This window comes from Tenrec ecaudatus, chromosome 11 (assembly GCF_050624435.1).
Source record: "Tenrec ecaudatus isolate mTenEca1 chromosome 11, mTenEca1.hap1, whole genome shotgun sequence".
Taxonomy (NCBI): Eukaryota; Metazoa; Chordata; class Mammalia; order Afrosoricida; family Tenrecidae; genus Tenrec; species Tenrec ecaudatus.
In genome coordinates, this window is record NC_134540.1 from 108381661 (window position 1) to 108395770 (window position 14110).

Here is a 14110-nt window from a genome sequence, read left to right on the forward strand (position 1 = left end):
AGTTGAGAAAAGGAGATTATACAAGTATATGTTGACTATGAACCGTGATACATAAATTGTTGATTTATACAGATTTAACTCAAGTAAATGGACATTAATTACACAAACAATTGGGGTTGTCAATACGGTGATGCTTTCAATATTACTGATGGTGGCAGATTATATACCATATGTATATCTTATAAATCATTTTACTGGGGGCTCTTACAGCTCTTATAACAATCCATACATCAGTTGTATCAAGCACATTAGTACTTATGTTACCATCATCATTTTCAAGACATTTTCTTTCTACTTGAGCTCTTACTATCAGCTCCTCTTTTTTCCTGCCCCACCCTCGTGAACCCTTGATAAATTATAAATTATTATTATTTTAATATTTTACACCATCTGTTGTCCCCCTTCACGCACGTTTTTGTTGTCCATCCTACTGGGGGTGGGTTATATGTGCATCATTGTGATCATTTTCTCTATCGCTACTCCCAGTATTGTTCCTGAGGGGACTAATACATATCTTAATAAGGCAAAGAGGGCATTAAAGTAGTGAGTGTAGGGTAGTCTTGGGCTACCATTCATTGGGCACCTGCAAGGCAAGAGATCCAAGCCAAAGTCCGACAATACTGGTTCGATAACCTTGGTATACTAGCCATCAGTTTCTTCACACGATGGAGTTTAAGCCTTAAGTCCAAGGGCTACAAGTGAGCTTGAGGTAAAGCCCCGTGCACATCCAGGCATTCTGGTCTGGCTCATGAAGGTGGTGTGTGCCTCAAAGAGTCATTAGAACCGTGCTCCATAAGATTTGCCAATGGCTGATTTTCCAGTAGATTACCGGGGCTTTCTTCCAGGTGGACTTGAATGGCTCACATTTCAGTTTGCATTGAGCAAGCTAACACCACCCAAGGAATTATTACAAAGTTTCCTGAAAGCTAATTTCCCTCTAGCACCTCTAGAGCAAGAAAACATCATTTTTTAAAGGCACTCCCTCCAAAGAGCTGTCTTTGATCATCATGAGTAAAATTGCCAACCTATATATGTCTGGTCTACAGTCCCAATGTCAGGAATATATTCACTGCCATCGAGTCAATTCTAACGCATAGCCATCCTATACGGGGTTTCCAAGGCTGTTAATCGTTATCAAAAGAGACAGCCTCAACCTTCTCCTACAGATGTGCTAGCAGTCCAGTGCTTGCCTGACGGTGCCGCCTGGGCTCTCCATAGTACATCATTCTAAGATACACCTTATTTGTATTTTAAGATCTCTGAAATTAGGCTGTATCTTGCAAATAATAGGATGTCATAATTTAATAGACAGGACTTGTTATTTCTTAGTGGTATAATTAAAAAGACATATATTTGAAAACTGGTAAAATGCAGTTCATTAAACTAAGTATTCAACCTCCCTAGAGGAGCTGTCTAAGTGGCCCCAACTGTAAGTGGTCTCTCCTTCACAGTGCCCATAGTGCACTGCGGGCATCTGGCAGTGGCTGGCAATTTTTTATTCTCCCAGTTAAGGTGAGGTGCTTTTGGAATCTAGTAAGTAGAAACCAGACATCTTGTTAAACATGCTCTGATATTATCAATTGTGTCAACACTGAGAAACCTTGGTGTAGAATAACAAATCGATTTGGGTGCTGATACAGGGTACTTCAAAATGTTTGTGTAAAAACGGAATTAAAAGATAATCAAATTTTCCCGTGAATTTTAAAAACTGTCCTTGTGTGCTTCATTGGATTTTTAATACACCTTTTACATTTCAACCTAATATATAGCAATATTTTCCAAGCCTTCTTTCCTACATCAAAAAGTAGCAGTTTATGAGAAGTGCCCAAAGCTCTCCTCACCACCTGTGTACCACATCCTGTGAAAGACACTTGGTTGGACACACCACAGGTCTGTGGGGTATAAATGTGCTCATGGTCTAATGGAAAGTTTCAATGTTGGAGTTCACTTGGGGTTCCTCAGAAGAATAACTCAGCAATCTACTTATGAAAAAAATGCTAGTAAAAAGCCTATGGAGCATAATTCTACCCATGAATACAGACATACGCATGCACACACACACACACACACGTGTGCACACCCCACCATGCGTCAGCATTGATTCTACTGGAGCAGATAAGTAGTATGTGCTAGACTTTGAGAATCAATGAACGAACGAAGCAACACTCCAGGTCTTGGAAGCTAGATGGTCTCAAAGATTTTGTGAACTTAAACTAAATTGGCTAGTTACTGGCAAGGTCAGGATTAGAACCTCCCCCACCCCCACGCCCCCTCCCTGGTGTTTAACATATTCCACTCAGTCTGGGAGGCAGCTGCTTTGCTGGCTAGCCAAATTGACTAAAACAGTAAAAACCTACATTATGGGAATTTAGGTTGAGTATACAAGACCCCTGAGCTCTGTGAGGAATTAGATTTATGCAAAAATAATTGTGATTCCTGTGTCTGAGTGGACCGTAACTAAATGGGATGGTTTGTCATATAGTGGTAGAGGCGACAGAAGAAGTGCATAAGGCCTGGGGATGGACAACAGAAAAGTGCGGTGAAGGGAGACGTCGCACAGGGAAAGATATGACAAAATAATAATTTATAAATTATCAAGGGTTCATGAGGGAGGGGGGAACGGGGAGGGAGGGGGAAAATTAGCTGATGCTAGGGGCTTAGGTGGAGAGCAAATGTTTTGAGAATGAGGGCAACGAATGTACAAATGTGTTTTACACAGCTGATGTATGTATGGATTGTGATAAGAGTTGTATGTGCCCCTAATAAAATGATTTAAAGGAAAAAGAAGTTCATAAGGTTCTGGGGAAAGAGTCATATGGAAGGGCAGCTGGCTGAATGGGGGAGATGGGTTAGCTTTCTTGGATCCCTAGAGCGACTTGTGGAAATGGCTTTCTGATCCAGCAGGCAGAGGCCAGGATAGGCGCGGAGGGGCAGTTCCCCAGGCAGGTTTGTGAGTTCTGTTTTCCCTCAAAGAAGGTTTTGGCCAGGCCGCCCCACCCACCACCTCACGGTCAAGTGGACCCTAGTTCCCAGCCCAACTGCCAAGGCCCCACTGGGACTGCCACCTTCCTCCTGGGGGCTGAGCCCCGCTGAGCCCCGCGCAGAAGGGCTCCTGACCCTGGCAGACTCACCTTGCGGCGGCGGGGAAGGCCAGCTCCGCTGCCGGGGCCCCGCGGCGTCTGCCCGCCCACAGCTCCGCCGAGGAGCGCACCCCGCGCCAGCGCAGCGCCAGCCGGGCCCCGGGGCGCCTCGCCCGGGCTCCTCCTGGGTGTCCCGGCGCCGCGGTGCGGCCCTCACTGTCCCCTCCTCTCGCCCGGATCCCGGCCAGGCGGGGGCTGTACACTCAGCCGGGTCCCGCGGGCTGCCAGGGGCGCCCGGAGCGCCCCCCGCCATCCCACTCCTGCTGCCCCAGCCGCAGGGGCTGCGGAGCCCCCCGCTTGGATCCGATCGAGGCTACTCTGGGCGCGGGCTGCCCACAGCCTCCACCTGGGGCTCCGCCGGCCGGTAGCGCTGCGCCGGAGGAGCCAGGGAGGCGGGGAGCTCCAGGTCGCCTGGGCCGGTCACATCTCCCAGCCCTAGACCCTCAGCTTCTGGGTCTCTCCCGGCGGGTGGCAGGCACCATGCCCGGCCCGCATTCAGCGCTACCTGCGGCGACCCTGGCATTTGCTGCCAGTCCGGCCCAGCTTGTGGAGACCCACGGGAGCTGGAATCGCTGCTCGTGCGCATTTTAAACGCAGCCAGACGATGCACCTGCTCCTTCCTGCTCTCTGGGTTTTGATAGCAACAGAGCCTCTTTGTGGTGGGTCTTGCATCAGCATAGATACCCAGCCTCCAATCTGCTTTGAAGGGTGCTATCCAAGGACCATTTACACCACAGAGTGTGTTGGTGTGTCACGCAGTTGGTTCCAACACATGCGACTCTGTATACACCAGAAGGAAACAATGCCTGGTCCTGTGCCACTCTCGCAATTGTTCTTCTGTTTGAACCCCTTGTTGCAGCCACTGTGTGAACCCCTTTTTCTCCAGGGTCTCCCCCCACTCCCCTCCCTCACAGCTACGACTCCACTTTACCAAACAATGCCTTTCCCCAGGGACCATTTTCTCCAGAGTACATAAGGCAAGTCTTGCCATCCTTGCTTCTAAAGAGCATTCTGGCTGTACTTCTTCCGAGACAGATCTGTGTGTGCTTTTGGCAGTTCCTGGCCCTTTCAATAGTCTGCCCCAGCGCCACCATTGAAATGCACCAATTCTTCTTCAGTCCTCTTTATTCAAGGCCTAACTTTCACCAGTGTATGAGGTCATTGAAAGTATCCTAGCTTGTGTCAGGCTCCTCTTAAGCCTCCAACACTGTTCTTCAACATTTCAGAGAGTTCTCAGGCAGCAGATTTGCCCATAACAATGCATCTTTTTACTGCTGCTTCCATGAGCTTTGACTGTAGATCCAAGCAAGATGAACTCCCTGCCAACTTTAATCTTTTCTGTTTATGATGATGTTACCTATTGGGCCAGTTCGCAGGATTCAGATTTCCTTTACATTGATTTGTAATCCAGACGGAAAGCTGGGATCCTTCATCTTCGTCAGCAAATGCTTTAAGTTTTCCTTACTTTCAGCAAGCAGGTTTGTGTCATCTGCATCGTGCATATTGTTAACAACACTTTCTTCAGCCTTGCTACCACATTCTTCTTCATACAATGCAGTTTATCTGATTATTTTGTTCAGCATACACATTGAATAAATAGCATGAGAGGATACAACACTGACTCACACCTTTCCCGATTTTAAGCTGCTTCTTGATCCATGCACAAGTTCCACATGAACGAAATGTTCCACCCAACGAAATGCTCTGAAGTGCCTATCCTTCTCAAGGCTATTTATTCATCGTTTGTTGCGACCCACAGAATCAAATGGTTTTTTTTTCTTCCACAAGCATTTAATTTTTCATAATGCGGTAAAAGACCCAGAATCAATGTCTTTATGTGGTCAAGAAAATACAAGTAACCATCCTTCTGCTTTCAGCCAAGATCCATCTGACATCAGCAATGATGCACCTTGTTCCATGCCCTCTTCTGAATCCTGTTTGAACCTCTGACAACTTCCTGCCAAAGTGCTGCTGCAACCATTGTTGGAGATCTTCAGCAAAATTTTGCCTGCATGTGATATTAATGATACTGTTCTAAAATGTGAGCATTCTGTTGGGTCACCTTTCTTTGAAATGGGTATAAATATGGATCTCTTCCAGAGTTGGCCAAGTAGCTGTCTTCCAAATTTCCTAGCATAGACTAGTGAGTGCTTCCAGTGTATCATCAGCTTGTTGCAATATTTTGATTGATATTCCATCCATTCCTGGAGCCTTGTTTTTGGCTAATGCTTTCAGCGCAGCTTGAACTTCTTCCTTTAGTACCATTGGTTCTTCCTGATATGCTACCTCCTAAAATGGTGTGTAAAACACTCATCTGTGAATAAGTGTGAAGACATACACACACACACACACACACACACACACAACGAGACAGTGTCTGCTCTCCTCCCTCCCCACACCTCATTTGAGGGGAACATTTGGCCACTTTTGGGGGCAGCCTTTAAGATCTCATGTCTCCCAAGCAGAAGAAGGTGTTTGTGAATCTCCAGGTCCTACTGACCCATGCAGTATTTCCAAGAAAGCCTCGTGACAGAGGTAGCATCAGGATGCAAGGGGCGTGGCCTGCTCCTGCGCCAGCTGCCAGGCACTGTGCCATGTGGAGTGGGAATGGCATTGTGCGAAATTCACAAATAGTTTAAGGCAGCAAGATTCTAAGCTAAATCCTTTTATAAACCGTGAACCCAGAGACAGCTGTATAACTACTTATTGCTTTTAATTAAGCCTGACATTGCTACTTTCTTGACCTTGGTTAGAAAAAGGACTGGCAATTTTGTGCTTTGAGATTGGTACTCCATAGCCATGGGGTTGCACTTTAAAAAGCAAAACAGGGCAGGAGAAAGGAAGCTGATGTCAAGGAGTTTGGGAAGGAAAAGGTATGTTTGGAAAATGATTGTGCAATACTGCTTGATGTGATTGAACTGTGGAATGATATGGTATCTGTATTAATGCCCTATAAAAGGGTTTTGATAAAAGAGAACCAGTCTCCAATGTAATTTAAGGAGACGATTTATTAAGTCTTAAAAGAGACAAAGACAACACAAATAGAGATGCATCATCCGGATGAAGGAAGTCACTGATATGAGGTTAAAATGGCCTCCAAGATTTTGTTGAGATACCAAGCTTAAAAAGGGGCATGGGTAGGCAAAGGAAACTGTCACAAAAGCATGACTGGTGGCAGATTTACACATCATAATTACAGGTGAATCTACAGAAGGAAGTATGGGACCATAATAGGGACATATACATTAGGTAAAAATTACAAGATTGGTCCCAGGCCTTCTGACCAAGGCAGTCAGGGCAAGGCTGATGGGGCATGACTCATGACTATCGAACCTTCTCTCCTGGCCCCAGTAGAGTGTCCTCCATCAAGGAGGAATCTAGCAAGTCCTTAAGAGAGAGAGACTGCCCCTCCCTGGGTTGACCAGAGAAGGGTGGAGGCAACCCACTCGCCAAGGCATTTTGCCTGAGGGCAAGATTATCTTCATCCTTGGTTATTAATCAGAAAAGCACTCATTGAAGGCTCAATCTATTTGGGGAACCCTGCGAATGGGTTTGGGGCTGTCACTGCCATCCATCTCCTTTTTCAAACTAGGGGCCCCGGAATGTAAACTCTAACAAAGGAGAATAATCTGGGAGGATTTTCCCACTGACATGCTGCGTGGTCTGCTCATGGAGATGCCCTCCGGAGGATCCCGAGGCATAACTGTAGGGCGAACTCTGCTCCTCCCTAACTGGAAGCCATCAGTGGTCAATCTCCATCCCTATGGCTTGTGTTTATCCCAGAGATTCCCCATGTCTCAGCAACTGTGGTCTATCTCTGACTGATCCAAATTCATGTGAAAATCAAGGGAATATTGGGGGAGCCCTGGTGGTGTAGTGGGTTATGGGCTGTTAGCCACAAGGTCAGCAGTCGGAAGCCACCAGCCACTCGGTGGGACAAAGAAGAAGCGAAAGAGTCATGTCTCAGAAAACCAAAGGGGAAGTTCTACCCTGTCCTATAGGGTGGCTGAGTCAGAATTGACTGATAGCAGTGAGTATATCTAGACATATATTCAAGTATATCTAGACATATCAGTGTCACTGATTTTGCTTTTCTAGAGAACCCAGCCTAAGCCATTTGGCTAATTAGCTAAAGTAGATCACCAGGCCTTTCTTTCTAGTCTTAATGTGGAAGCTCTGCTGCTATTGAAATACCCGTGGTGGTCTGGCTTCTAGCATCTTAGCAACACCAAAACCACAACGGAATGCCATACTGAGAGGTAGGTGGTGGTTTTCCATCAATCTAGCGAGTGCAGTTTCCTTTGTTTGAGCCACTTTGGGTTGAGTTAACTGTCTGTTGCCGCCCGGAAGGAATCACAAAGGAAGCAAACAGTCTGGCATACGTTATCAACATGATAAGATGTTACGGCCATGACCTTGTGACCCAATCTTCCTGAGGCAACATAATGATAAAAGTTCCCTACAGTCAACTATTCCCAGAAATACCTTTAAAATAATTTTCCTAGCCTTTCTAGTCCCTCAGCAATTGGTAGGTAAATTTCTTTTGGAAACGGTGGACAGTCCTGGCACTTGGTGGTGGCATTAAAATATGGGCAAAATGCAACACAGTGTAGTTCACTGAAATCTGCACATCCATGGTGGACAAGGTTGGCCAAGACTCTTTTGGCAATTATATAGAAACTTAAAACAGTAAGACATTTCTACAGAAATTGCTTGTCAGATAAAAGATGCTAGTACAGGTATTGCTTCTATAATTGTTTGTAACGAAGGACCAGTCATCATAATGACCGGAGCAAATTTGCTTCTGCATACTGGAGACCTGAGAGAATTAGCTAATGTCATTAGCAGAGCCAAAATAAAGATCTTTCAGCTAAAAGTAACTCCAGCAATTTCTTTGGAAGCCTTAACATTGGCCCTTGGCAATGAAAATATTTAATCCAGATCCCGCCATTGCGGACCTCGATCCCTTCAGGTCAGTACCCTTTCAGATGTGCTCTGCTGCAATGAAAGTGAGGCTGAGAGTCTAAGTGGCCCTACCATTGACAGTCCTGCAGATGCTGTGAGAACTGTGCTAGTAACGATGGAATGAGGTTGCCTGGTGGTCACCATCACTCTGGGTGCTGACGGATGTGGGATGTGGGACGTCACAAACAGAGCCTGTTCCAATGCGCATTGTCACAGAGAAGGTCAAGGCTGTGGATCGCACGGTAGGTTTGAAGATATAAATATCACTTTTAGCCATTGGAAATCGTTTTTCAGTAACTGAGAGACCATACTTGAATTTTTGGATCGTGAGAGATAAAGGTCTAGGAAATTGTTGTGTAGAAGAAACGAACAGTCAGGCCGGAGAGCTGGATCTTCAGCCCTCCAATTCAGAGTGAGGCCTGATAAGAGAGCTTCTCTGAGCCTGCTTCCACATCCTAAGATTAGCTATAAAATAATACCCGTGCTGCTTGTATTCATTCCCTCAGTTTACAAATATTTATTAAACCTCTGCTATGTGCCTGTCATATCTAGATGCTGGACAACACAAAAGTTCTGCAATCGTGGGCATTGGGTTCTAGACAATAAACAAAAAGGTTTAAAACTTCTTAATAAACAAAAAGCGTTGTTACAAACTTGCCATGTAGAATGAACAGCAGTGAGAACTGGCTCCAAAAAACCGCCAAACCACTAGTCTTTGAGTCAACTCTGACTCTTGACAGCCCCGTGTGTTTCAGAGTAGAACTGCAATCAACGCTGCCACCTTTCAGCAACAGAATGCCAGGCCTTTCCTGTGAGGATCCTCTGGGTGGGTTGGAACTGCCGGTCATTCACTTCTGCAACTGTGTGAGCCATTTCCTTAATATAAATGTATATTTATATACATAAAACTCAAAGCCCAAACCCACTGTCATTGAATCAATGCCAAATCATAGTGACCCTATAGGGCAGGGTAGAACTAACTACCTCCTGTGAGTTTCTGAAACTGTAACTCTTTGCCAAAGTAGAAAGCCCTGTCTTTTTCTCACAGAGCTTCTGGTGGTTTTGAACTGATAAGCTTGCAGTTAGTAGCCCAACTCGTAATCACTACACCACTGTATATAAGATACATTAAAATGAACTAGGCCCCTTATTCTTTCTAACATTCACCTATGAAACAGTGTATTCTACGCGCCCGTAATAATGTTCATTTCATCCATAGGGATAAAAAAATTAGACAAACCCATGCTTATAATATTTATTTATTCATTTCATCAAGCTCATTATACTTTTTATGAAATACATTTTTATTCCGGTGCATTTTGTGAGGGACAACCTCCCCACAACTGAATAGGTCTAAGGAGTGGTTGTATAATTGAGGGGTAAATTAAAGAGACATCAGACAAGCTAAATCATGCAAGGGCTCACCTCTCAGTCACGACATCAGGGGCCAGGTCCGAGCAGAGAAAGAGGCTGAATAACATAATCTCACGAGTTCATGTGATCTGGGGCAGGCAGGCCAGGGGGAGCACATAGGTAGCAGGAAGGGGTTGTACAACAGTACTGGAGTACCTGGAGGGGAACAAGCTAGGGGTAGACCTTCAATAGGAAGGGGAGGCACTGGAGGCATATGTGTGACAGGATGGCATGAATGTAGCCAGATGAGTGGGCTCTGGAATAAAGAAGGCAGTCTCACCTTGGTCATCTGAGTTGGCTTGACTGTAGGCATCTCTGGGCTCTCCTCCAGGGGAACAAGCCAGTGTCCTTTATCAGAAGGGAGTGGGTTCTACCTACATAGTGTGGGGCAGACAATAGGACATGATTGCCTTAGATGGCCGACAACCTTTAGGTAAATAACCTTCAAGTAGTTGACCTCCAAGGGTATAGTCAGTCACCGTGCATTTGCAAACAGCATCTTAAAATTGGCATGATTATGGAGGGACATCATGGAGAGTAACTTTTACTTCAGGAGAATGTAAGTGGGACACATCTTCAACCCAGGAGCGTGAAGATTTCCTCCACGGGAGCATAGGCTCCCAGACTCCTTAACGTGTGAATGTTGAGAATTTGTGTGCAAACACTCCCTTCCTGCTTTTCAGTTTCCCACCGCATTTGTTAATTCAGTAAACAAAGATATAATGTAAAGAGAAAACGTGCCAAGCAATAAGAAGGTGACATGCTCATTCGTTTCAGCTCTGTGTTATGCTCCAAATTCCCACGAGATAGTATGGATGAATTAGGCTTTTTTAAAAAACATTTTATTAGGGGCTCATACAACTCTTATCACAGTCCATACATATACATACATCAATTATATAAAGCACATCTGTACATTCTTTGCCCTAATCATTTTCTTGTCTTTCTTTTTTTTCCCTTTTCTTTTTTTACATTTTATTAGGGACTCATACAACTCTTATCACAATCCATACATATACATACATCAATTGTATAAAGCACATCCATACATTCCCCGCCCCAATCATTCTCAAAGCATTTGCTCTCCACGTAAGCCCTTTGCATCCGGTCCTCTTTTTATTTCCCTCCCTCCCCACTCCCTGCTCCCTCATGTGCCCTTTGTAATTTATACATTGTTATTTTGTCATATCTTGCTCTATCCGGAGTCTCCCTTCCCCCCCTTCTCTGCCGTCCCTCTCCCAGGGAGGAGGTCACATGTGGATCCCTGTAATCAGTTCCCCCTTTCCAACCCACTCACCCTACACTCTCCCAGCATCGCCCCTCACACCCTTGGTCCTGAAGGTATCATCCACCCTGGATTCCCTGTGCCTCCAGCCCTCATATGTACCAGTGTACAACCTCTGCCCTATCCAGCCCTGCAAGGTAGAATTCGGATCATGATAGTTGGAGGGAGGAAGCATCCAGGATCTGGGGGAAAGCTGTGCTCTTCATCGGTACTACCTTGCACCCTGACTGACCCATCTCCTCTCCTAAACCCCTCTATGAGGGGATCTCCAGTGGCCGACACTTGGGCCTTGGTTCTCCACTCTGCACTTCCCCCTTCATTCAATGTGGTATATATATATATATATATATATATATATATATATATATATATATATACACACACACACACACACACACACACACACACACACATTCTTTTTTTTTTTTTGCATGATGCCTTATACCTGGTCCCTTTGGCACCTCGTGATTGCACTGGCTGGTGTGCTTCTTCCATGTGGGCTTTTTTGCTCTGAGCTAGATGTCCGCTTGTTTATCTTCAAGCCTTTAAGACCCCAGACACTATCTCTTTTGATAGCCGGGCACCATCAGCTTTCTTCGCCACATTTGCTTATGAACCCATTTGTCTTCAGCGATCCTATCATGGAGGTGTACAGCCAATGATATGATGATTTTTTGTTCTTTGATGCCTGATAACTGATCCCTTTGGGATTACTCGCTCACTCAGGCTGGTGTGTTCTTCCATGTGGGCTTTGTTTCTTCTGAGCTAGATGGCCGCTTGTTTATCTTCAAACCTTTAAGACCCCAGTCACTATCTCTTTTGATAGCCAGGCACCATCAGCTTTCTTCACCACATTTACTTGTTCACCCACTTTGGTTTCAGCAGTTGTGTCGGGAGAGTGAGCATCATAGAGTACCAATTTAATAAACGAAAGTATTCATGCATTGAGGGAGTGCTTGAGTAGAGGCCCAAGGTCCTTCCGCCACCTTAATATTAAACCTATAAATGTAGACAATTAGATCTATTTCTCCATCCTCATATATATGTTTGCATGTACACGTCTTTGTCTAGACCTCCATAAATGCCCCTTGACTCCCAGCTCCTTCCTCCCTCTCCCTTGACTTTCCTCCTGCCCCACCATCATGCTCCTGGGCTACAGCTATACCTCTTCTCTACGCAACCTTAACCTTGATTGTTCCCCATCAGGCCTGCCACTCCCCACTCACTACCATTTTGGGTCCCATGTTGTTCCCTTGTCCCTGTGTTTATTAACACCACTTCCTTACCCTCCTCCCCCTCCCCCACCCGGATCTGTCTGTCCCCCCGGAACTGTCTGTCCTATTGTTTTTCCTCCAGATAGTTCATCCAGCCTGTCCTATTCAGACAGACCTGTGGAGACACTAACATGCACGAAAACAAGACAGAGGAAAACAAAGCAACAGTATACAACCAGAGAATAAAACAACATAAACAACCACTGACAACAAAACAAAACACTTCACAAAAGAAAGGCTTGTAGTTCGTTCAAGGATCATTTGCTGGCCCTTAGGAGCATTTTCCAGTCCAGTCTGTTGGGGCACCACGCCCTGGCCCCAAAGTCCACTTTCAGCATTCCCTGGGGACCTTGCCACTCCATTCCCTTGCTGTTCCACTGCACTCCTCCAGTGCTTTGCCTCGGTGTGGTGGGGTCAGGTCAGGTGCAATTCCCACACTGTGTCTCCGGTGTTGTCCCCTGTATCGCCCTTAGTCACTGAGGGGCATCATGTCTCATAGTAGGGCCAGCCATGTTGTTCTCTCTGTGGACTGGCTGCTCTACTCAGGAACATCATCATCACGGCCTGGTGGGCCAGGCTGTGTTCCACTGTCTCCTCCTGCCCTTTCATCTGCTCCCGTGTGCTCTGATCAGATATGTCCATCTCCCGGAGCTGCAGAATCAATGTCATCCTTTGAAACAAATTCTTTTCGGGGGAGGGGCAGGAATTCACTTAATTTTTGGTGCTGGGCCTTACTCCACGGAATTAGGCATTTTTTAAAAGTGTTCAAAGAACTAAAAATATTGTCAGAATAATCGCTAAAGTTCAGCAGAAGCAGAAAGGGGCTTTTCAAAGAGGAACATAATGTTCAGGGAAGCGAAGTCACTTGTTTCTAGCATCTCAAACACAATGATTATTGGCTAGTTGGCCTACCTCCTAAGGAACAGGATCCTACTACTGAAAAGACAGCTAAGGGTAAATCACACAGTTGATGTTTGCAAGCTAGGACACCAAGCAAGAAGCACTATGGAAATATCTTAAATCATAGTTTCATTGGTTTTGTCAGGTCTTATTTCATAAATATTTTAAAACTTTGCTATAACCTAACCTAGCTTTGTGGACCTCTTTTAGTGTACTTAATTAACTGTATGAAACAATAAACTGCTTTTGGGTATATCATTTTTTATACTTAAAACGGTCATTTGGCAGTGAACTAGCTGTTAAATTATTTCAATATCCTCACTGGCATCTATTTACAACAGAATGAAGCATTGCCCGGTCCTGCAGCATCCTCATAATTATTCTTATGTCTAGAGCACGGATGCAGTCACTGAGCCAACCCAGCTTCTGGAAGGCCTCCCACCTTTGCGGCACAGGTGGCTACAAACATGTGGTTCTTTTCATTTGTTGGTGGATCCCATTAGTTGTTTTTCTAACAATGAGCCATCCTTGCATGCCTCGTATGAATCCCAATTGAAAAGGATGTATTATTTTATTAATGTTTGGTTGAATTCTCTTGGCTAGAATTTTGTTGAAAACTTGGCATCTATAATTATAAAGGATATTGGTCTACCATTTTCAATCTTTGCCTGACTTAGGTATCAAGTGTATACTTGCTTCATAAGATGAATTTGGTAGTATATTATCCTTTCCTATATTCTGAAGTAGTTTATATAGAATTGGTGTTAACTCTTCTCTAAATAAAACCATCTGGTCACAGACTCTTTGATATTGGGAATTTTAAAACAACCATTTAGTAAACACAGAACCCTTTCTTCTTGTGTTAAGGTATTTTGAGATTTTATTCACTAGTTTATATTAATTGAGGTAGATAATGTGTTTCTAGAAATTTATACCTTTCTTAGGTTTTCAAATTTGTTGGAATACAGTTTTTCATATTATGTATTTAAAAAAATTTTCTGTTGGTACTGTTGTGATGTTGCCCGTTTCATTTCTTATTTATTACATTTGATTTGGCATTTTCTTTGTTGGTTTTTCAGTGTTTTATCAATTTTTTTAAGTCTTTAAATGACCAACTTCTTGTCTTGTTGATT

At 44.6% G+C, this 14110-nt stretch overlaps 1 pseudogene; it reads left to right on the forward strand.

Annotated features, from left to right (window-relative positions):
• Window positions 1–5590: 5590 nt before the first annotated feature.
• LOC142461033 (ribokinase pseudogene) lies at window positions 5591–8365 on the forward strand (annotated as a pseudogene).
• The last annotated feature ends 5745 nt before the right edge of the window (window positions 8366–14110 follow it).